We start from the raw sequence: 24,722 nt of genomic DNA on the forward strand, positions 1-24,722 counted from the left end.
TTGATATCGTATCGATTTCTCTGCATTTTCTGTTTTCAGTATAAAAAGTAAGCTTCACTTTCAATAAAAGCGACGATTGAAAAATGTATTATTTATTTCTTTATAAAAGTTACTGAGCTTGTTGAGTTTTTTAGCTTTTCTCACAATTTCTACTGGCTCACATTGCTGTAACTAGTATAACCCCTCTTAGTGCTGTACTGATAATCCATAGATATCCACCTATGATGCTAGAAGTAACAAAGAGGGTACTCCATTGCCTCCAGATCATAAGAATCTGTCATCGAAATCATCAACACAAAATTAAGCTATCATTAATGACGTTCTTTGCAGCGCCATTTACCTCACGCTATCTTTAACCAAGCGAATGATTGCGAAATGTTTTTGCATTGACAAGTATCACACATTTCCATTAGAATTGCTTTTCTAAAGAACCAGGTTTTAAAACATTTCATTCGAAAACCTAATATAAACTTTTCTGCTTTTCTGTCTATAGATCTTTCGACGAAATGTGTCTTGGAAAATCAACTGATCTTGTATGACTCCAGCCTCAAGTAAGAGCATGAAGCAGACAAGCAAGCAGCAGAAATAGATGCATACATAAATATCTACTAGGTATCTAACTAAAAAATTAACCATCGATAAAAATCCAAGGGAGTGACATAAAAGAAATGGTTTCATCTTTAATATCATCTGTTTGTCACCGTGAGCGTTATCTACCAAAGTAGCCTTATACAATTTTAAAAGTAATCCACGATATTGTTAGGTATTGTTCAGATTAAGATAAAGATACAAACTCTGTATGAAATGTATGACACAATCATTGCTATAAAATTTTTGGTCTATTTTAATTACTGAGACCATCTGTTAAGGTATTTCTTTGAAATAGTGTTGTCACACCAAAATATTGATGTCATACCCCATGAGTGAGATGTGCGCTCACATTCAGAAAGAAAGGGCTACGCGAAGAAAGTGTAGGATTAAGTTGGAATATGGCGGATAATTATGAAGTGCAAGTTAACACGGAACTATAAGACATAATCTAACGTAGAGTTTTAATAAGTTAAGCAGCAAAGTGTCCATTTCAATATTTATTAACAATAAGGCGGCGAGCTGGCAGAAACGTTAACAAGCCAAGCGAAATGCTTAGCGGTTTTTCGTCTGTCTTTAAGCTCTGAATTCAAATTACGCCGAGCCCGACTTTGTCTTTCATTCTTTTGTTATCGATAAACTAAGTACCAGTTGCGTACTGGGGTCGATCTAATCGACTAGCCCTCTCCCCTAAAATTTCGGACCTTGTGTCTAGAGTAGAAAAGAATATTTATTAACAATTTTGATGCATCTGACACGCATTGTTCTCTCATTATATACATATGTATGTGTGGTGTGTGTGTGTGTTTGTGTGTGTGTGTGTGTGTGTGTTTGTGTGTGTATGTGTATGTGTGTGTGTGTATGTGTGTGTGTGTGTGTGACTATTCTCATTCTATGCTCTTCTAATTTTCTAGCAATTCAACATTGGCGAAAAGGTATTACATTGTTGATGAATACTAATAATGGATTAACTTCGCACTTACTCATGGTAATATAAAGTGAATGTCAAACTATGTCTAACTCTCTTTCTGATTGTGGCTAACATTCGGCTTTATTGATTTAAGTCATAATTATAATTATTAGCAGTTTCATATGTTTGGAACATTATTAAATGTAGTATTACATAATTACTAGGTAAGTTGAAACTCAGTTCCTTATCTATCTATCTATCTATCCATCTATCTATCTATCTATCTATCTATCTATCTATCTATCTATCTATCTATCTATCTATCTATCTATCTATCTATCTATCTATCTATCTATATATATATATATATACACGCACATATATATATATATATACAAATATATGTATGTATATATGTATGTCTGTTTATATATACATAAATTTAATTATGTGTGTATATATAGATATATATGTGTGTGTGGGTGTCTGTATGTATGTGTGTAGAATTATAATTATGTAGGTAATTATAACTAATTAAACAAATGCATAATTAAACAAATGATAACGCAAAATACTGTGTAGAATTGATATAATACAAATTGGACATAATTTCGTCTGTAAATTGAGGCCTTTAACAGAGATGAGATATAGACAGTATTAAATTGTCAAGAATATTATACTGAAGACAATTATGGGGAAAAGTATGATATAAGAAGATATTTCATTTGACATTGGTGGTAATAACCATTTAACCTGTAGGACATGTGTACCAAAACTGCAAAATATTAAATTAGGGTACTTCTCACCCGCCGATATCTTCATATATATGATGAGTGGTACTCATAAACGTTTGGCGTTGGGAAACTCAGAAGAATTATAATGAAGTAGAAAAATGACCTCATTGATATTATTGTCGAGGGAACTACATCCTTATTTTGTGCGTTAAACATTTTTACTGTAAAAATGAAATAGAAGATGAAGTTTTACAAGACAGGTTTTATGATATCGTACCGTAATTTATTCTAATTTTCATTTGAATAGTTCACTGAAACTTTCTTTGGATTATAAAAAAGATGGAATAATGTGCCCTGGCCTGGATACACCCTGAATCTTGTAAAGAAGTTTCCAATCCAAGAAAATATAATCTCGTTTTGTGGTGCGTAGAAAATGCGTAAGAAGTTTTTATTTTACTTTTAGAGAATTTATGTCTCATGCCGAGACAGTAAAATGTCTACGAAATCAACCTGTCTTCTGTGTGTATCATGACGAAAGTACAAAATATCTAATATGCTATTTATTACTAAAACTACCTTGATTACTTGGGGAGGATATGGTTAACATGCATAAAAGTAACTGAATCTCTGACCAGTCAAATATGCCTTATGGACTGTAGAGGAATCTTGAATATAGTATAAATTTTCATACGCTAATTATCATAGTGCTAAGCAGCTGTGGAAGCATATTTCACAGCTCTAGGTATTAGTTTAGATAGCCGAACAATGGTCTGGTTGGTATTTGTGACCAATATTTGAAGTGTGGCTCAAAGAAATACAGAAGTCAGAATATGGAAGAGAAATGCAGGTCAAGAATAAAGATGAAATAGTAAATGAGGAAGGATGGAAAGAGAGGAAAAAAGCGGGGAAGTTGAAGAAGATGATGAAGATTAGGGTAATTCTCATGACCTTCATTTTAACAACAAAAGCAATAATTACTATCGTTGTCGTCTTCCTTGTGTAGAAGACGAACTGTTGTCTGAGGGTAAAATGCATGTTTATAAATAATATCTACTTCAGAATTCAAATTGTTCGACTGAATTCTGATTTTAAAATTCACTGTAAACGTTAAGTATTACCAGTAAGAAGGTACTAAAATCTAGAAGTTTCACAAAGCAGAAATTACATCATGTTGCAATTTTAGTTTCATGCTTATGTAGCTGGTGGTAGGAAATGCTTCTAGTTATGAAAAGAAATCGATCCTCAAACCAAAGGAAGCAAATAACTAAAGTAAATGATCGACCAGTCATCACTTGTTTTGCTATGATGAACTCTGAGGAAAGAAAAAGAACAGAAACAAAGAAGGCAATTTACATAAAGACAAACAAATATACTAAAATAGTGATATCATAAAATATATAGAAAGAAGTTTGGCAGAAAAGCTACAAATAATATGTCAAGGAAAGTTATGTAAAAGAAACGAAGCAACACAATTACTTGAAAGGTATTCATATTTTTTTTATATACAAACAATCAGAAAATTCCCATGATAAAACGCATTTCAATAGGAGCAAGAGATTGTTCACATCACAAGGAAACATTGCAGTCTTTCTTTTTACGATTGATAATTGCTTGAAAATGCATTGAAAAATGAATTTATGCGCACATACATATGAATGTGTGTAGTTGTATGTAAATTCGTGAGTGTGTGTCCGAGAGAGAGAGAGGAAAGGAGAAAGAGAGGAGAAAGAAAGAAAGAAAGAAAGAAAGAAAGAAAGAAAGAGAATGACAGAAAGAATTAATGTGTTTAATTATGTGAAAAACATAAAGAAATGTTTTAAAAAATGATATCAATTTCTTTGAAATATTCTAATTTTTTACAGTTATCAAATCATTGATTATATTGGTATTATATTGATATTTTAAACTTTTCGCTAATTTCCATTTTTCTTGGATCACTGTAAGAGAAAAAAAAACGAAATATTGATTGATCACTGCTGTCTACTATCTCACCTAATAAACAAGCTGTATAAAAATAGAACTGCAAGAAAATTGAATTGAAATAAAATGAATGTTTAATTGATTTTTAAAAAATGTTTTGTAATATCAATTGAGAGAAAATGGGACCAAAGATAGCGAGAGAAATTAATTCCAATTACTAGGATTAAGATATTATTGCTGATGTTGTTTTTGTTGTTGTTGTCTTTTCCCTTAATCTTTAGTCGTTGGCCATTATTTGTCATTAAACTACATGCACGAGGGAGCTACAACAGTTTTATTCTACATCACAAAATTTGATCTCCTAGTTTCTCTCGTATCGTATTCAATCAAAACCAAGGTGACAAGATTTCTGCTAAAAAAAAAGTGGTCATCATCATCCTCATCGTCGTTGTCATTCTCGTCATTGTCGTCATCATCATCATCGTCACCACCATCATCATCATCATCATCATCATCGTCGTCGTTGTCATCATCATCATTGTCGTCGTTGTCAACATGACCATCCTGATCATCATGATCATCATGATCATCATCATGTTCATCATGATCATCAAGGCTGTGGTACTGGACAAAATCATAGGTTATATATATATAGTAGCAACATCTACCCGAAGTATTTCTGACCAGAGAATGAGAAAAAAAATTACAAATGGTAACAATGATCATCATGGTCGACAAGAACATATTCTATTTTCTTTATTGCCCACAAAGGGGCTAAACATAGAGGGGACAAACAAGGACAGACAAAGAGATGAAGTCGATTACATCGACCCCAGTGCGTAACTGGTACTTAATTTATCAACCCCGATAGGATGAAAAGCAAAGTCTACCTTGGCGGGATTTGAACTCAGAACGTAGCGGTAGATGAAATACCACTAAGCATTTCGCTTGGCGTGCTAACGTTTCTTATTTCTTTACTGCCCACAAGGGGCTACACACAGAGGGGACAAACAAGGACAGACAAACGGATTAAGTCGATTATATCGACCCCAGTGCGTAACTGGTACTTATCTAATCGACCCCGAAAGGATGAAAGGCAAAGTCGACCTCGGCGGAATTTGAACTCAGAACGTAGCGGTGGATGAAATATCACTAAGCAATTCGCCCTGCATGCCAACATTTTAGCCAGCTCGCTGCTTTTGACAAGGACAGGCATTTGCAGGCATAATACTACCAAGTAATACTGCTGGTGAAAATGAATTTGTGTCATTAAAATTGTTCTGTGTAGCTTAAAGTTAATATCGTTAACTTTATAATATCGTTTCTAAATGATGAAAATTAAGCGACAATGGCTATCGTAGAAAAGTAGGGAAAACAATGGCTTACAGTGACTTGAAAATATCAGCAAAAAAGCCCAACAACTGAAGGTGTTGTCTTACACTGATTTGATCAATTTTGTAATAACGGATGGATAAACCTTGAATGTTAGAAAATGGTAAGCAATATTCCGCTGGTTGAGAAGGAATAAAAATATTTCTCGGCAAATCTCAGACGAATAACTTTTGTTTCAAAATCTACGGCAGTCGGGTACCGCTTCCCAAATAGCATGAAGTATTTCGCTGTTGAATCAAGACCCCGAAATACCATTCAGGGCAACTGCTGAACCTGAAATAAGATACCTGTAGAAGTAAGCACATCGCATTTTATTCTCACTTTTCTAAAGTCTTAAACAATAGAAAGATTTAAGACACAAAAATTCAGTGGTTATACCCGTTCAGTTATGTGGCAGGTGAGCCAAGTGTTGAATTACTTTAGGTCGCTTGAATCTGGTTTCCCTCACACTAGAAATGAAAACAGAAGCGATATGTGACCGGGTGAAGTTATTACAGGCATATAAAACCTCATGTCATTACGAGCGCCCAGAAAAATCGCAGAACTCTACTTACACTATACCAGAATTTCTATTTCTCCGAGCAATAAAAATGTTGAAAGATGTCAGTGGATGCTTGGCCAGAGATAGCGGAAGTCCTACAGGAAATTTAGCTGACAATAGAGTTGTCTCATTCTACGTGTCACTCATTGAGACAACTCATATTTGGCTTACTGTAGTTGAAAGTCTGTATTAAAGGCATATCTATCACTAAAATGTAGTCTAAATGGACCTGGAGTACGCAAACGTTCCATTAGAAGATCATGCCTGCATTGATTTTTACACTGTGATCTGGTGTGATCACTGTTTATCAGGCAAATTTTCCGCAGCTCGTCCTTTTGAAGGAGTTGAAATTTTGGTAAAAGGTTAATGTGAATAATTTAGTAATAAAAACAATCTTCTATCTGCCGATTAATGTTTAACACTTTTCATGATAGTATTGCGCAGACCACAGGTGATAATATACCGGCAATTTTGAAGCCATCATTTATAAGTTAGCTGAAGCAATGTGTTATCTTTATATATAAAAGTCAAGTTGTGTGTCTGTCTCCTACGATTTAGATTCGTAACTACTCCAACATTTTGCGGTGCAGTTTAACCTAAACCGGGTATCTTATAGTCGTGATTCATATCGAGCCCTTCTGGGTATTAGCGCGCGTCTACGATGAGTCTACGATTAAAAAAAAAATTACCATCATTTTTTCCCATTTTAATTCATTTTTTCGATATTATATAAGGGAAGTAACTCTCTAAAAATGGCTACGATGAGTCAACGATTAAAAAAAAATTTACCATCATTTTTTTCCATTTTTAATGCATTTTTACTATTTTTTGGCTATAACTCTCTAAAAATGCTTATATAGTTATTTCCCTTACCATCCCGAGCAACGCCGGGCGATACTGCTGGTCAACTATATAAATATGTTATGGTGGCAAAAGCAATGTGAAATAGAAAGAGCGACCACAATAAGAAATGGAAATTGATATCCAATAGATATATTTATATGTTGTGTCAAAGTAATTTTCTTAATTACTTCTAAATTATGAAGTGTAAAATAATACATTTAATTGATAATTTATCTGTCGATTCATCATCTTCAAAACAGCATCTCCCATGACGTAGGAGATTTTAAATTTGGAAAAAACAAAATATTTATATTGGTTGAAAAACTTGCATCGGAAATATTTCATATCAATTGTATTGGAAAGATTATATTTGAAATATTTGTAATCAATATATTTAAGTAAGTTAAAAAAAAGTATTTTAATATGATTCGTAATTCTTTTCTTGTTTTCTTTTTTTCAAGAATTTATCAGTTTAGTGAAAAGGAAACCAGAGTGCTATGTGGTACAATCAGTAATCGTTGGAAACATGTCTAGGATGTGCCAACAGAAAAGTTCAGAGAAAGATTTGATAAGGCAAATTGATGGGACGAGTGTGGAATTTACAATTACCTTTATTAGCGTTTCATCTGAAAAAGCGGGAGAGAGAAGGAAGAAACAGAGGAGAGTGTGTGTGTGAGAGAGAGAGAGAGAGAGAGAGAGAAGGGGGAGAAAGAAAGAGGAAGTATGATAAAGGTGATCTATCGATCAGGCACCGGGCAATGAATACTCTTTTACTCTTTTACTTGTTTCAGTCATTTGACTGCGGCCATGCTGGAGCACCGCCTTTAGTCGAGGAAATCGACCCCAGGACTTATTATTTGTAAGCCTAGTACTTATTCTATCAGTCTCTTTTGCTGAACCGCTAAGTTACGGGGACGTAAACACACCAGCATCAGTTGTCAAGCGATGTTGGGAGGGGGACAAACACAGACACACATATATATATATATATACATATACATATATATGACGGGCTTCTTTCAGTTTCCGTCTACCAAATCCACTCACAAGGCTTTGGTCGGCCCGAGGCTATAGTAGAAGACACTTGCCCAAGGTGCTACGCGGTGGGACAGAACCCGGAACCATGTGGCTGGTAAGCAAGTTACTTACCACACAGCCACTCCTGCGCCTATAAAATAATTTATGCTGAAAGTGTAGAGTCATGCGAGGGAGTGAGGCACGTTATCTGAAAGGGTCGGGAGTATGAGATACAATGTCACCTATATAATAAGCCTAATTTACACCAGTTATACATTAGTTTCAAAATTTGGAACGAGGCCTGAAATTTCGGGGAGGGAGTTTGTCGATCAAAGTAATATACTGAAAGGATGAAAAGCAATACCGACCTTAGCGGAATTTGAAATTCAGTATGCAAGGACAGACGAAATGCCGCTAAGCATTTTGCCTTGCGTGCTAACGATACTGCCTTCTCACCGCCTTGAAACTAGCTACATATTATTTGAGCAATAATAATAAGCTCGAAGATATATGAAACACTTGATATAATCATGTGGTAGTGGAGGCGCAATGGCCCAGTGGTTAGGGCAGCAGACTCGCGGTCATAGGATCTCGGTTTCGATTCCCAGACCGGGCGTTGTGAGTGTTTATTGAGCGAAAACACCTAAAAGCTCCACGAGGCTCCGGCAGGGGATGGTGGTGATCCCTGCGGTACTCTTTCACCACAACTTTCTCTCACTCTTACTTCCTGTTTCTGTTGTACCTGTATTTCAAAGGGCTGGCCTTGTCACTCTCTGTGTCACGCTGAATATCCCCGAGAACTACATTAAGGGTAGACGTGTCCCGAGAACTACATTAAGGGTAGACGTTAATTTCACGAGCAGGCTGTTCCGTTGATTCGGATCAACCGGAACCCTCGTCGTCGTAACCGACGGAGTGCTTCCATCCATAATCATGTTGTGTGGACGCCCCCAGACGATGAAGTAGGCTAGCCCAATACGTAGATATAGTGGGAGAAGCCTAGACGTCAGAGGTCAGACTAGTCAGAGGGAAGAGTAGTAGAGAGGAGTCGTGTTGAGTAGAAGGCATCCGAACGGGTGATATAACAAATCATTGCTGCAGTAAGGACACTACTTTTCAGCAACGTAATATTAGACTTATAATGTATTGAGAAACACCACAACTGCCTGAATTTGTAATGTGGCCTGTATGCATAATACCTAACAAATTCTCATGTAGCTCAAACAATATTAGTCTTATTCTAGTAGATGACAGTCAAAAAGATTCAAATAAAACCTATTCAAAGGACTTTTAGAACGAAACCGCCGAAATGAAGTAGGTTCATTTAATTCGTTAGGCTTATATCATTAGGGTATGATATTATTAGAAGCGCCGTTTATTCAGTACTAATAAGTAAATAAGAAAAGACGACAAATATTACTGAAAATTTTTTGAATGGATTTCTCAGTGAGATAGTTGCAAATGACCAATTATTGAATCGCTATAGAGCTGGTCCATATTAATTTATAAAAGAAAATATCCTCGTGATATTCAACTTATTCATTTTATAGAAAATTGAAATTCAGTCAACACCTGCTCTACATTCACACCCTCACTTTGTTGGCAGCTATTACTCTTGATAGTTCAGTACTAGAAGCAACAGTTATAGAATTTGTCAAAGAAACCTTTTCCATTACATTCAGATGCCTAATTCTAGATATTCTTACTTGTCATTTCTCATACATAGCTTTAATTTCTTACTCTAGAGCAATGTTAATTTTGATAATAGATACACATAAGAGAATCTACTAATTTGAACAATGATCAATGACTAAACCTTCATTATATTGATGATTGAATAAACCAGATTTAACTTCATGTGATGAATGATAGAAGTATGAAATTTTTATACGCGCATTGGCTATAAGACACGGTTGGCAACAAGGTATTCCGTTCATCTACACAGTCTCTATTACTAATTAACAAAAGATATGCATATTTGTCATATGACAAATGTACAGTTAGCGTTCATTGGTGCTAAGTGCGGATATATGTCTGCGCTGCACTTTAAAAATACTAGCATATTCGCTAGGTAGCTTATCATTTCTTGACTACATAAAACTATTTCGTTCGCACCCAGAAAAACATTTCTTAATATTCATTCAAAATATTCCAATATTTCATGTGTAAATGAAATTTCTAAAATAAGGAGTGTTTTTTTTTTGTGACCTACAAATCGTTGGAGCATTCTATAGATATTAGTTAAAAGATACGCATGACACGAGGAATTACGGAAATCTATCTATCTATCTGTCTATCTATCTATCTATCTATTTATCTGTTTGCCTATGCAATTTGCACACTTTTCCACGTTCTAACTGTATATATACATATATATATAAGTAGAACGTCGGGAAGTGATATATATATATATATATTAAATTTCTAAATATCTCAGAGAGATATAAGCAGTGGTGGTACGACAGAGCAGTTGTATACAGTCAAATTAACGTGACAGTCCCATAAAGGGAATCACCTCACCGCTATTTAGCCCTAGGAAGCATCAACGCTTCCTGTTGGCCTTGACACATTTCCTGTGTCCTTATGTTTACAAGGGGGAGACAATCACCCCCACCCAGCTAAGCCTGCATCCAGAGGCATGTTTCTGAGTCTTGTTCGTCATCGGTCTGGAGTAGCATGGCTTTTTAGCTGCAGATACCTGGCGAATAGGACAGGTGGGGGAAGAGATACCATGTTGTTTTCGGGGACAAACTCAAGAGTAAAGAGAACTCGGTGACAGGGTGCATTGTCGTCGTGAAGAATCAAATTCTTCGCTCCACATAACCAGTTACCTATCCCGTATTTCTCCCTGAAACTCTTCCAGTAGAACTCTCGATTAACTGTCTGCTCCTGAGGGACGAATTCTTGATGTACAATACCCCATGTCTCGTGGTAGATCTTCAGATTGTTCATCGTCTTCCAGGGACATTCTTCCGCGACTTTGAAGCGCTCATGCCATGCAAAACATTGTGTACGACCCATTGCCACATCGCTCTTAGCTTGCCGAAGCATGCTGAATATCTTAGTAGCTGACTTCTCAAGTTTAACACAAAATTTTTCGTTGGCTCTTTTTTTCTGCCCATGACAAAATTGAAGACTATAGTATAACATGATGACAATACATAGATTTCACAATTTGCGAAGTAAACGCAAAAATGTCACATGACTCAGAAAGGTCACTGCTATCTTTCATTGCGCAACCGCGTGCTGCCACCTGTTCGCGCACCACAGAACAAGTCCGGGAACGTTTTAATACCAACTCGTGTGCTCAAGAGCGGGGACCCTTTACGAGGTGAGATCATTTCTCAGCTACAAAAAAATTCTATCTACCTATACTCGTTTATATCGCTAATTAACGTAAGGCTCAGTGATCCAACAGTTATTCTGCATAACCAAGTCTGCTACCTATAGAGTTAGCTTCAATAAAATCAATAATATTGTGTACAAGATAGTCGATGGTTCATCATTTGCAAACACCAACTTATACAATAGCTTAAAGAGTTACGTATTTCACGAAGCTTTTCCATTCTATACAAATTTGATATATGTTCTTGTATTTTATATTTTATCTCCTGGGAAACAATTTATAAATTGTGTTCACTTAAGTGTAAATTTAATCAAACTTCTAAGTGAAATCTACAGCAAGATGTTTTATGTAGCCTGCAGGTCGACTCAAATTAATAATTATATGGAAATCTTTGCATATATGTGCTCTTAGTTAATGCTTCTTTACCAAGTTCATAATTTTTAGAGCCACACATCAAAAAGCTAATATAGCTATTATAGGGTTTGATGTGCAGAATTATACTTACAATGGAATATGTAGTTCGGTATTCTAATTCATTATTTAGAAGCAGATTACATTTCTAGTTTACAGAAGCATTTAACTCCGATGCTGTGCCTTCTATATATCAGAAATAGGGAACATTTATTGTAAGCGTTTATTGTTATAACATTCAATCAGATCAGAAGAAGTGAATGAATGCCTATTATGCAATAGAAACAAATATTTATTTTCTTTATCTGAAGAAAATAAAATGTTCTAATTGGTACACCGATTGATTATTTCACATTTGATGCAACGTTCCATACATATTTTCCCATAACAATCACTCGATGTTTGGAACTGCATATTAATAGGAATTCCAAACGGTAATGGATAAAGCTGTGAAATAAAACAATACGGAGCGCATCTTCGATACTTCACTAAAACATGTGCAATATCTTGAAATGCTACTTTTCTTTTTTTAGAAGCTTAGTTATGTTAATGTTTGAAACTCAGGAAACAAAAGGATTCAAATCACATTTCTTTTTATCTTTCTACGACTTGCTATAACTTCATAAGATTAGATATGGGAGATGATTATAAAATCATCTAAAATTAATACCATTGTATAAAACAAGTTTATTGCAAACAATCAAACTGAAATCAAAAGAAATCTGGAGAAAACAATTATTAACATAAATTGTTTCACCCTTAATATTTATTTGTTAAAGCTATGCGTTGGCAGAATCGTTACTGAGCCGGGAAAAATGATGCTTAGCATTTCTTCCGTTTTTACGTTCTGAGTTCAAACACTGCCGGGGTCGATTTAGACTGACATCCTTCTTGGGGTAGATAAAATATGTACCAATTTCGCACATTTGTCAATGTAACCCAGTTACCCTTTCTCCACAAAATTACTGGCCTTGTGACAAAATTTGTAACCTTCATTTTACATTTTATTTCAATTTGTGAACAATAATATCTTGGTTAAATATTTCCTGCTAAAAACAGCGAACTCGTCATTGCCATTCTTCATCCCAAGAAGCAGTATTGGTAAGAGTACAGGGTGCCGCAACTCAGCGAAATATATTGCATATCACAAATACTGATTTGAAGTCTTAATAAGCTGTTTTTTGTAGGTTATATATATATATATATGTTTGTAAATATATAAATACATATTACGTACTTCGGAACAGTTCAGTTTCTATTTCTATAAACCAGCGAACTATCTGAGGTTATGTTGGAAAAGATTTGGTTAAGATGCTTCGCTCTGTGATTGAAGTTGGAACTAAACATTTGTGAAAGGCACTCCTAGCCACTTCAGTGCTGAGTTGCAAAATAATGATCTACTTTCAAACGTCGAGTAATTATTTGGTTTATTATCTCCCTGTTCGCCGTGTTGTTGATTGAATACATTTACAAAAAAAATTACTAAAACTTGTTACTTTATTTCTTCTTGCTCACTAAAGATATACATTGTATCTTTTCATAACATTTTATTGCGCTGATTTTACCATAGACATGTTTCGGTACACGCATCCCTACAATGTTCAGTTGATTACATGTAAATTCCATGAAAGGCAATTCATTTGTTTGTATAACCGGATGCTTACCTTGGAAACCAATGAAGGATCCACAACCATTTGCAGTTGTTCTCAATTTCAAAATATTTAGTCTCACTAACTGTTTTGGAACTGTTCATATTGATATGGGATTTTTTGAAAGCCCTAGTGTATCTGGGGTTTAATTTCATTAATTTGTACATAACAATCACACCTTTTATTTTACGTTTATCAAAATAATTTTTAATTTGTTTAACCTTATTGCAAACGATATTGAAAAAATTATATTTAGCGTTAGAAACAATAGCAAAAGAGATCGATGGTTTTTAAAAAATTTTGTTAAACATCGAGATTAGCTGTGAATGAGCAAACATTGCATCAATGATTTGTAGATATTACAAAGCAACATATTTTATATCTAGGAATACATAGTTCATAGTATCCTATCTTTAAGGCAGTAGTAAAACAGAGATTTTCCTACAATCTTTAGTTACTAAAGCAACCATAGCAAGACAGTATCATTTAGTTCGAAACTTAGTTCTTTGACTGTTATTTTTGTGAATCACGTTGTTGCATTTCTAGATATAATTCTTGCTGCAATGGCACTCGTTATCGTGGATTTGTTTTGGCTACTGGAATAGTGACAGCTGTGATTGTTTATCTTGATATTCTTGCAGCAGTAGGATTTTCGGATGATTCCATGTTCAATCGCGGCGTTTCAATAATGTTGGGTGTGGCAATGCTAAAGTTGTAAGGTTTGCTTATCAGCTCCTTTCTTTCTCCTGATGAATCACAACTAAGTTGTAATGATCTTTTTCACTTCCTGTCATTTCTAGAACTTTTTCTAGCCGACCTCAGTATCTCCTTCCTTCAAAGAATTTATAGAAGTAGCTGCTCTATGCCTTCAAGTACGACTTTCGCATCTTGCTTCAAGAAAAATATTTTTAATATTTCTTTTTCATGGTTATAAAATGAGTTTTGAATTTCTTCTGCTATGTGTCCTGTTGCAACAGACGTCTATCAACGAACGTTGACTCTGAAGTTTTGTTACAAGTGAAGATTATCACTCTTACCAGAGCGCTGCTCTGCTTGACCATAAATGTAACTTTGGGCTTTTAGACTCTAAACCACCAGCACTCACTCGCACTGTACAAATTGAAATCACGCAGCCTGGACAGAAATGTTTTACAGTAATCCCTCGGCTATCCTGGGTGTTACGTTCCAAAACACCCCGTGATAGGTGAAAATCCGTGAAGTAGAAACAGTACAGTACTGTATATATTTTTTGTTATTTTTATAATTTGTATATATTTATTTTATTATAAATGCAAAACAAAATACCTCGGAGGAATCGATGTAAACTTAAATAATAAACCGCGATAGATGAACCTCAGAATGGCAAGGGATTACTGTTCGAAGAAAACAAAACTTGGAATTCTCTTATCATTCCTGTCCGATTCCTTTGATAATTTCGCTGTACATTTCCGATGTTGCATTTTCGCTAACTCAATACCTGTGAGATGGACTTTGACCAAAATAGTTAAAGTAGGCAGTGGCTGTTATAACGTCACCTACTGGCCCCCTGGCACATGTTCCCGTAAAGAACCATTAACCATGACTCGCTTTATGATGAAGCGATACTATGTTAAAATCAAAATGTAATCATTGGTCTTTTGAATTTATGCATCAAATATTACCCTCAGAAGCTATTTGTATGCTGAAGCGGAATGTGATTATTTCGAAGATAAAAAGAAGGTAACACTGACAGATCTTGAATTCCAAACTATAAAAGGCTTAACCTAATGCTTTGCTACGATTGATCCATTATTCATCATGCTTCTCATGATTGAAATTGAATCCTGCTGTCTGTTATACAAACGCAAAAAGAACAATATGAATTAAAACAGAAAATCGTTTCAACTTTTTAAAGGGTTCCTTAATGTTTTGTAATGACCTAATTAACATCTGCATATTTTAGTGCAGGAAGTCCAATGACTTGCACAAAGCAACAGATAACACATTAAGCCCAAACACTCACTGGAAAATAAAAGGAATTACTTGTCTTTCTAAAATTTTATACATATTATTTTGTTGGTGCATATTTCAGTCAGTCTAAAATTTCAATATAAACACATAATCATGCTTTCTTCCTTTCACACACATCTCCTGTTGTGATAGAAGAGAACATAATTGATTGTTTGAGCTGTTTAATACTTTAAAATTAGTATCTCCAGATTGTTTCAAACTGTGCTGCTTACTTTTGATTTTATATTTACAAAAGAAAATAACAACAAACGAAACAGAAATGTGCCAAAGAGGAATAATTTAACAACATTCATCAGGAATTTGACTGAAATATGGGTAAACGGTATTTTTGAAACACTAATCCACGTCAACCAACTGCTTCTGTTATTTTCTTTCTGCATTAATTGAATGATAAAAATCGCACCTTATTAGACATGAAATACCATATCGTTATTTACTCTCTCTATATAAAATTCTTTGTCCGCCTGTCTGTTCCCTATGCATTCTCAAACGGCTCCACCAACTCAAATCAAATTTTACAAGGTAATACTGTTAGATCCCGTAAGTGCCAACATGGGGCTTTTATTTTCATTTGGATTAAAACAATATAACATTTTCTCGAAAATAATCTTTCTATAGTGAACTATAGCACAAAACATTTTATACCACGAGACGGCGACACAATTTGTAAAGAAGTGTGTATGTGTCTGTCAGTATCGGTGTGTTGGCGCGTTCGTTACTTACGAGATAGTACAGGACACTTTATACCACGACGACGACGACACATTTGCTTGTCAGTATATATATTATCGCGTTAATTACGTACCACATGGTAAGGAACATTTTATAACACCACCGTCGCCACCACCACCACCACCACAACCACCACAACTCTCTACTACATTCTTCCACGCCCAACTCTACGTTGCATGCTCACGAGATATTCTGTTTTTGTATTTGTTACTTTGCCTGTCAATCTTGTATGAAACAGATAAGTGGTATCTCTTCAACGACAGGCCTTTCTCACTTTATTGCGTATAACAATATATGGGTATAAATGTTCCATTCGACTATGCACTTGAAATTTTCTATCATATGCTGTCGTTCAAAGGACCAGCTTTTAGTGACCTTAAAAACTACAGAGATTTGGCAATAAAGTTGCATTAAAAAAAAGAAATCTTCCACTTTTAACCTGCAATATGACTATTCGAACCTGAAATAATAATGACCCAGGCTATTCAGCTGCCAAATAAAAAAATTCTCAAGAAGAAATAATTAGAACAAAAAGACTGTTGAAAATAACAAATAACATGCCATAAAAATATGTAGGATAAAAAGCAAAATAACACAAAAGCAAAATACAGATGTGTATTGTGATAAACGAAGATGTGACAAGCAGTAATGACATTCTATCATCACATGAGCTTTTTTGAAGAAGACAAGCTTAGATAAGCACTGAGGTGTAAGGCTCTGTATTCACCGGAAGAGAATGAGAGAAGAGAAATGTAACTTGTCCTTCTTTTACTTGGAATGTTTTACTTGAGCACTGGGGTCGATGTAATCGACTTACCTCCCTCGAAAATTGTTGGACTTGTGCTGAAACTAGAAACTAGTATTACTGAAATCACTTTATATGAGGCAACGAGCGTGCAGGATTGTTATCATGCCGGGCAAAATGTGGCATTTCGTCCTCTTTACGTTCTATGTTCAAATTCCGTCGAGGTCAACCGACAAAAGAGAGTACCAGTTGAACACTGGGGTTGATGTAATCGACTTAACCCATCCCTTCGATCTTGCTGGCCTTGTGCCAAAATTTCATAGCATTATTATTATTGCTGTTATTATTATTATTATTATTGTTGTTGTTGTTATTACTATTATTATTATTATTATTATTATTCAGTAGTTTTATTTTTATAGCGTGCTTTCACTTCACTACCGAGCGCAGCTCTGTGTGCCTTGGGTATGTGCTGTGATTTGTTGTGATGCTCTGATCGTTATTGTATGGAAAGTGTTCTGCGTAGGATGTGTGCAGTGCCTAGTAGTGCAATTTTCTGTACGTTATATGTGTTTGTAAGTCCTGGTGTTTTTGTTATGTATTTGTCTGAATATTTTTTTATCATGCCTAATGCACCTACTATGATAGGAATTGTTTCTGTTTTCAGGTTCCACATTCTAGTTACCTCTATTTCCAGGTCTTTGTATTTTGAGAGTTTCTCCATTTGTTTTAGAGACACGTTGTCATCTGCCGGTATTGATACATCAATTAGAAAGCATTTTTTTTCTTCATGATCTCTGACAACTATAACTGGTCTGTTGGCCTTAATTTCTCTATCTGTGTGTATCGGCATATCCCAGAGTATGGTTGCTTTCTCGTTTTCTGTGACATTTTCTGGTGTGTGCCTATACCATCTTTTTTCTGTTGTTATTCCAAAATGTTGGCATAGCTTCCAATGTATGTAGGTTCCAACTCTGTCATGTCTGTGAATATATTCCTTCTTAGCCAGGACTGGGCAGCTAGAGATAATATGATTTATTGTTTCTTGTACATCTCCACATATTCTGCAGTTACTTGTAATATTTCTTTTCATTACATGTTTTTGGTAATTTCTGGTGGGGAGGCTTTGGTCTTGTGCTTCTCAACCATTGCTGGGATTTTTCTTTGTCTATTTCTTTTGCGTTTAGTTTAGTGCAGTATTTACCATGAAGGGGTTTTTCTTGCCATCGTTTTATCATGGCTCGTTGCTGTTCTATTTTTAGTTTGGATTTCATTTGTTTTATAGCTTATGTTGTTTCTTCATCATCTTCTTCTTCTTCTTTGTGTTTATTAGGTGGTATGATTTCTTGTTTGTATTTGTCAGCTTCCTTAAATACTGAGAACAGTTTTTTGTTTTGCTCGTGTTTTGCTGCTATCTGGATCAGTTTTCCTTCCTTCTGAAGTAGGTATTATTGCAGTCCTATGGTGGTTATTTTATAGTAGTTTTCCAGCTGTATAAGGCCTCTACCACCTTCTATACGTTGTATATATAGTCTTTCTATGTCAGATTTTGGGTGATGCATCCTAGATCCTGTCAGTATTTTTCTTGTTTTCCTATCTATTTTGGACAGTTCATTTCGTGTCCAGTTAAGGATATTGTAGCTGTAACTTATAACTGGGACAGCTAAAGTGTTGATACCTATTATCTTGTTTTTAGCATTGAGCTCTGTTTTTAGTATTGATCTAACTCGTCTATAATATTCTTTTTTTATTTTCTCTTTCATTTGTGTGTGTTGTGTCTTATCTAGTTCATGGATTCCGAAGTATTTGTAAGTTTGGCTTTGGTCTAATTCTTTTATTTCATTGGTTTTATCTAGTGTGATGTTGTTACTCTTAACTAGTTTTCCTCTTTTCATGTTTACTTTGGCGCATTTTTCTAATCCAAAATTTCATATCTATTTCTTTGGTAAATCCATGAACTGTCTTTAATAGTGTTTCCAGCTGTTTGTCATTTGCAGCGTATAGTTTTAGGTCATCCATATATAAAGGTGGCTGCTCGTTTTGCCGTAACATTTATATCCGCATCCAGTTCTATTTAGCATATCAAATAGAGGTGACAGTGCCAAGCAGAAAAGCAGTGGAGAGAGCGTGTCTCCCTGGAATATTCCTCTTCTAATGGGGATGTCTTTGGTTTTCATGAGTCCCTCTTTTGTTTGGAGGTGTAGGACTGTTTGCCATTTATTCATAGAGTGCTCTATGAATTTTATGATTGTTGGTGCTACTTTGTTAATGGCTAGTGTTTCGAGGATCCATGTGTGGGGGATGCTATCAAACGCCTTTTTGTAGTCAATCCAGGCCATACTGAGGCCTTTCTTCTTTCTGTGGCTGTCTTCAGTTACGGCTTTATTAATCATTAGTTGATCTTTACAGCCATATGAGCCCTTGCGGCATCCTTTCTGCTCTTCTGGGAACAGTTTGTTTTCGTCCAGGTGCTTGTTCAGCCAGGTGCTTATTATTATTATTATTATTATTATTATATTATTATTATTATTATTATTATTATTATTATTATTATTATTATTATTATTATTATTATTATTATGTGACGGGACGGCAGAATCCTTAGCATGCAGAAGAAAATGTTTTGCGGCGTTTCTTCGCATTTACATTCTGAATTCACTTTCTTTGGTAAAGATTCCTAAAACACACACAAATGCATACACATGCACACACAAACGCACAGACACATACGCTCACGCACACAAACACACACATACACACAAAAATGTGAGCGCGCGCACACATACATATATTTATATATAAATGCACCTTGTCATTCCATCATGGCAACAGTCTGCTGACTGAAACAAGTAAAAGATAAAAGATATATGTATATATATATTATAGTTATATAATTAATATATATATATATATTATATATATATAATATATATATATATATTTAAAATTTATAAGTTTAATTTATTAATTTAAATAATTTTCTTAATTTTAACTTTAATTTAAATATTTTAATTTGGAATTTTATATTTTATATTTTATATCTTTTATATATTTTTAATTAGTTTTCACTGTTTGATTTGCCTAATGGTGGTTTTATCTCTAATTTAATATAATATAATATATATATATATATATATTATATATATATATATATATATATATATATATATATATATTATATATATATATATGTATCTATAAAGCCTTGTATGCGTCACAATGTATATACACTGTCGAGAGGCTAGTTACTGCAGTACATGCCTTAATATAACTTCTGTAGAATTGCTAAAAGGCATCATTCGTGTCTGGTCAGCTACAACGCTGGATGCAGTTCGGCGTTTGTAACTTTTTCAATAGCGACAAAAACTAGCCAGATATTCTCTGGTGTTGCGAGTAGACGTTCGCTGAAATTTATAAAGTTGCACGTTTCATGTTTATGAAATTGCACAATTTCATATTAGATTCATTAGTGTACGTATTAACTTTAGCTCACGTGATACAACGATGTCGAAATACCGGATGTCACCAAGGCAGCTTACGCTAATGATCTGAGTGCGTGAAAAACACACATTCGTCTGAAGGGAGAAGTTAGCCTCTACTGACGAAACACAACAGCGACCAGCATATTCACGCGCGAATGAATATACATCTTTTATAGATATGTAAGTATGCATGCATATATATGTACGTATATAAATATACACACATTCACACACACATGTATTTGGTAAAAATTATAGAAAAAATACGAAGACGAGGTAAATTAAGGAACAAGCAGTGTGTATTAGGTTGACGGTGAGGAAAATCGGAAGAGCTGCATATCGACAAGCACATAGGCTTTTCTAGGGGAAAATAGATGAGGAGTGAAAAGATCGAGAGGAAGGAACGACTCTGAATTGCAGGCTCAACGCGCGTGCGCATACACACACGTATATATATAGGTGTTTGTGTGTTAATGTATATATATATATATATTATATTAAATTAGAGATAAAACCACTATTAGGCAAATCAAACAATGAAAAACATAACCCAATACGTAAAATTAATTAATTTATATTATTTTAAATATATATCAAAAGTATTAAAAGTTTAATAAAAGATAAAGAGTAAAGCACTACGATCGTTTCATATATATATACATAAACACATATAGCTATGTGTTTATGTGTATGTATATACATATATACACATACATGTGTGTGTATCTCTCTCTCTCTCTCTCTCTCTCTCTTTCTCTGTATATATACATATGTATTTGTATATATACATACATACATATATACATGCATTAATGCATGGATCCCTATTGCGTGTGTGGCTATGTATGCAGTTATAGAAAATAGAAAGCGATAGGAAAACACCCACACATGTGTACGTAAACGTGTGTGGTGTAATGAAACGAAGAATTTTGATACATATACGTATTTAAAAAAAGGAAATTATGAAGAATGGCAAAGAAGCGTGCTCGTAGGGGTGAATGAAGTGAAGAGTGATTATTGTACAAGAAAAATATAAATGAGATATCTAAGAAAATAATGAATACGCTGTTTGAGTACAAGTAAGATGGGGCTGGTAGGAAGTATAAGGAAACGGGATGACTTAGGATAATATAAAGAAACAAAATAGAAATTTATCCACGACTCAGCAAGTACAAATGAAAAGAGCTGAAAATTAATAAAGCATGCGAAAGAGATTGATTAGTGACGCTGTGTATTAATTTTTGTTCAAATTTCGCCGTACAACAAACATGATTATTACAGCAGGGTTCATTTGGTATGTTACAGAACTTTCCTTTTTGTACAGGTACAAAATTAACTTTGAAAATATATATCTTCAATAGTAAGTATATTTCTCATAAATTGACCCTGAAGCTATTTTAGCGAAGTAGATTTATTAAATGAAAAATATTTCTTTTTCTGTACGTCTATATTACCGTTTTGAATTTTCATACAGGTCCATTAAATGCATATTCCTTTAGCTTAAAAAGTGGATCCTATTACTGACAAGAAATTTATTCAATTCAAAAGTATTGATATATAACAAAATGTGAAGCTAAAAAAAAACCCGAAGAAAGAAAATTTGGATGATGAACAAAAATGACATTTTCAGCATATTAAAAACAGTAAAGTAATGCTTTTAAAATAACTTTCATATACAGTTATACATATACAGGCCAGCCTGCATATATATATAAATACATACATACATACATACATACATACATACATACATACATACATATATAAAAACATACATACATACATATATACAAGCATACATTCATACATACATACATACATACATACATACATACATACATATATACATATATACATACATATATATATATATATATATATATATATATATATATATATATATATATATATATATATATATATATATATATATATATATATTCCTATATTGTCGTCATGGACGCAATTACACTCACATGCAAATACATAGTTACCAACGAGTCTAATATAATATACTGAAAATTATTAAAGACAGAACTGAATCCACTACACTGTCTGATATTTATTAAAGTTTTGATGCCTGTGGGTTGTAAGGCTCATCATTCAAATGTGTTTATATACGTACACACACATATATATATACATATATATATATATATATATATATATATATATATATATATATTATATATATATATATATACATATATATATATACATATATATATATACATACATACATACATATATATATATATATATATATATATATATTATATATATATTGTAGGCATGTATGTATGGAGGATCTTGTGAAAGTAACGCTGCTCTGCGATGCCATTCCTTCTGCCTGCATCAGCGTTTTGGAATATATGAGGCCTAATTCTTTGATTCAAAGCTATAGCACCCCAAACCACGATGCCTCGCCCCCCACGCGTCTCTCACTATGAAACATGCATTTCTGTAGCGATCACCCCTCCTCACTCTCCCATACGAAGTGGAAACGCAGTACTGGCTCTCATCAGAGAAGGCTTTCGACCTCCATTGTTGATGCCACCAATGTTGGTGTTGTGTAGCCCACTGTAGTCGCGCATGACGGTGGCGCGCAATGAGGATAGGCGCTTGAGCAGGACGAAGGCTACGCAGGTTGTTGGCGGCCAGTTGATGTCGTACCTTGTCGCTGATGGGTCTCATGAGCTTTCACCCTGGCCGGTCTGAAGCGATCACAAAGGTGTTGCAGATGGATGAAACGATCCTTCCTGGGCGTAGTCAACCAGGTACGCCCTCTGCTGGTACCCTCTGTGCGTACGGCCTGCAGTGCTGTTGGTGTTGTTGTATTGCTGTTGCAGGCGACTGATGGTGCAGACACGGACATTGTAAGCTTTCGCAACAACCAGGGCACGCTGCCTTGCTTGCAATCGGCCGACAGCTTGTTCTCTCTGCGCTGCCGAAAATCGGATCAAACCTGATGCGTCCAATTTATGAATTTGTTCTTTACTAACCACGCAGGGTCGAAATACAGAGGGGACAATACGAAGACAGACAAAAACACAAGGGGTGGGAAAAAACCGAATGAAAAACAATGAAATATGAAAAACTGAAAGGTGAAATGACAGCTGCTCAAGTTCCACATCCCAAGTGGCCTCATTGAAACTCTTTTATTTTCAAAAATGGTTTATAATTTGAGTCTCTTTTTCACTTTTTGTAAAGCATTTTTAAAAAGAAACAGTCAATGCATGACCTCCAGTTTATTCAATACAGTGTAGTCAATGATTGGAGGTACCAAATCAATCACTACTTCCACACCGTCTCTCTCAACACACGGTGGCTTTTCCCACTGATGAATACACATTTCACATGTGGAGGAAACTCACCGACAGGCGTGTTCACCCTCTTCATATATTTTTTCTGTCTCTTGCCTTTATAACGTACATAAATACGAATGCCATTTTGGGGGAGGATGTTTGTATGCTTGTATAAGTGTAGGGGCAGGGTTGTGGTCATTGACTGGTGGGGCAGGACGAGAGCTGGTGTCTGCGGGGTTAGGTTGGAAAAGAGTGGGGTAGGGTAGAGGAAGAGTGGGGGTAGAGTGGGGGGGGCACTAGTATTAGTGGAGTGGGACTTCCTCTTTTTCCTCTTTCTCTTGGCAACCGTCGACCATTCGTTCTCTTTTGATTTGTCTTCTTCTGATTGTCTTCTTTTGATTGTCTTCTTTTCCTCCGCACTTGTCTTTGCAGGCGGCGGATGAGCGATTTCCTTCACCACTGGTGGGATCACTGTTGCTTTTATGGGGGGTGGATGGCATTCTACCCTTATGTGGCACTTCTGCCCTTATGTGGCACTTCTGAATACACTTGAAACAGCGAGGGCTCCTGCCCACTACCACAGCTCTTCACCTTTTTTCCTCTCACCAAAATGGTGTCTGCGATGCTATCTAGATCCACTGGGGCAGCCTGGACAGTCATTTCCAGTATCTGCCCAGCCAATTCTTAGTTGGTATTTTTGTTGCTTGGATGATTGATATCTTTCCTCAAAGTCTAATGCTATGGCTGCCACCAGCCAGGCAATGTCTACCTCCGGTGTGATTTCCTCCACCCTTACCTTGGAAGCTCGCCTTCCAAGGAAAGTTGATAATAATATTATCTCGTCTGTCTACAGGGCGGCTGGGGAGTAATGCCTGGCCCTTTCCTCTGTGTGAAAACGTACCTCAACTGTCGCATATTTGTTGCCCCTGATCAAGAACTTGATTTCAGGCCACATGGATCCCAAGCACTTTTCAATTTGATCCCTCTTTGCCACGTCGATATTTTGCTCCTTTATCAAATATGACTTGTGCATCACTATTTTTTCCAGCACATATTGGGACACTTCATTAGGATGGGTCAGTTCAAGTACATACCCC

The 24,722-nt window shown here is 35.2% G+C and overlaps 1 long non-coding RNA gene across 1 annotated transcript; it reads right to left on the reverse strand.

Moving 5' to 3' along the window:
• Positions 1 to 10,458: 10,458 nt before the first annotated feature.
• Positions 10,459 to 24,229, reverse strand: LOC118762226. The gene is made up of 3 exons (XR_004997980.1): positions 24,217 to 24,229; positions 16,623 to 16,629; positions 10,459 to 10,633 (listed from the first exon to the last, which is right to left on the reverse strand). It is a non-coding gene; the product is annotated as an uncharacterized LOC118762226 (long non-coding RNA).
• Positions 24,230 to 24,722: the final 493 nt, after the last annotated feature.

Source organism: Octopus sinensis, linkage group LG2, assembly GCF_006345805.1.
Source record: "Octopus sinensis linkage group LG2, ASM634580v1, whole genome shotgun sequence".
NCBI classification, from domain to species: Eukaryota; Metazoa; Mollusca; class Cephalopoda; order Octopoda; family Octopodidae; genus Octopus; species Octopus sinensis.